Source organism: Bidens hawaiensis, unplaced genomic scaffold (assembly GCF_021521415.1).
Source record: "Bidens hawaiensis isolate Kalapana, Puna unplaced genomic scaffold, B.hawaiensis_p1.1 tig00002969_1, whole genome shotgun sequence".
NCBI lineage: Eukaryota > Viridiplantae > Streptophyta > Magnoliopsida > Asterales > Asteraceae > Bidens > Bidens hawaiensis.
In genome coordinates this window covers 119,357-121,175 of record NW_027491159.1, presented here as the reverse complement: position 1 = coordinate 121,175, position 1,819 = coordinate 119,357, and positions in this window count along the sequence as shown.

The following is a 1,819-nucleotide window of genomic DNA, read 5'->3' as shown; positions in this document are numbered from 1 at the left end:
TAATAGTAAATAATATTGATAGTAAATAATGATACCTTACTCGATGTTGGTTTGATTTCTAAACGAGTTCACAAAATAAGTATTATAATATTATTGTTAATAATTAATGATAAAAATATGATTTTTATAATTAATAACAATATGATCTTTATTAATAATAATAACTTAAATATTTATAATAATAATGATAATAATAATAATAATAATAATAATAATAATAATAATAATATTAGTAATGAATACATATAATAATAAGTTAAACAAAATAATACTAATAATAATCTTTATATAGTAATGTTAGTATTAATAGTAATAAAATTTTGTTAAGTATAAAAAAATAACACCGAAACCGGTCTAGGATGAGACTCGAACCCGAGACCTCTAGTTTAATAACTGACGTACCAACAACCGAACAAAGATAACAACTGTTAATTAACCTATTAACTGTACCTATGGTCGTCAGAGATGAAGACTGTCGGAGACGTGGTGGGTCACCACCACCATGTTTCGTAATCTGTCCCCAGAGCGGCGCGCCGGGAAAACAAAAATAAAGAGAGAGAAAAGAGAGAGAGAGAGAGACGGGTTAAGAGAAGAGAGGCGGAGAGAGAGAAGAGAGGCGGAGAAAGATAGAGAGTGGTGGAGAGCGAGAGAGAGACAGAAAGAGAGGAAGAGAGGGTCGGCGAGAGTGAGGGAGCCGAAGAGAGAGAGGGACAGAGCATCGGTTTTTCGGTCTCCGGCAAAGCGACGGAGAGGGAAGGAGGAAGGCTGAGCGATGATGGGGTTTCCATAAACCGAGGGAGGGAAGGTGAGGGGTGGTGTCGGAGTTACGGGGGAGACGGGGTGGCCATAATCGCCGTTAGGATCGTCACCGGATGTCGCCGGTCGCCGGAAAACGGCGCCGGAAGTGCGAGAGAGGAAGGGGGTGGCGGCCAGTGTGTATAAATGGTTAGGGTTAGGTTTTGTTGCTTATATAGGTGGGTATAAATGTTTAACTTTGGCCCCTCATGTTCTAAATATTTTACAAAAAGGGTATTAAACTTTAGAAATGATAATATAGATTTGAAAATGACAAGTATTACCCCTTATGTTTCCTTAACGACACTATAACGTGACAAACATCGATTTATTGATGATCGAGGTATATAATAAAATAAAAAAATAATTACTAACGAATATTGCCTTTAGTAAAATAATTGCAAGAAAATTTTTTGACAAAAAAATAATGTCAAATCCTTGGATGGCTCGAAAAATGTCACAAATGAGAACATAATAAAGGCACTTATATATAGGAAGTATAAGAGGCGTATCCACAATGCCCTTATCATAACTCGCATTTCTACCGTCTTTCCGCTATCATCCTCGGACCTGAGTTATCGCACACAAGTGTACTTACTATGGCTTCCATACGGGGATTTCGATAATTAAGTGTGCACCCATAATTATTTTGATTGTCGTATGGTCCACATAGTTCGTTCCATTATGTGGTTTAAAAGACATATTTATTTTTAAACCTCAAACATTAGATTCGTACATAAATCTGTTGAGTTTTACACATATTGATAAAACAATACCAGCAGTTGGAAATTTTGGGGTTAACCTTTTTTTTAAATAAGTAGGAAAATGGAATAAATAATTGAAACAATAAAAATCTTAATGTATAACTAAGGTGAAAATAACTATTTTGGTTTAGATAAGTAGAGACGATCGAATAAATACAAACCTGGGTAGGTAATTACGAAACGGGAATTTAAAGTCAAATGTCATCAATGTGAAAAGAATAAACAAATCCTTAAGCTCCATGGTTGTACGTTGGGACACT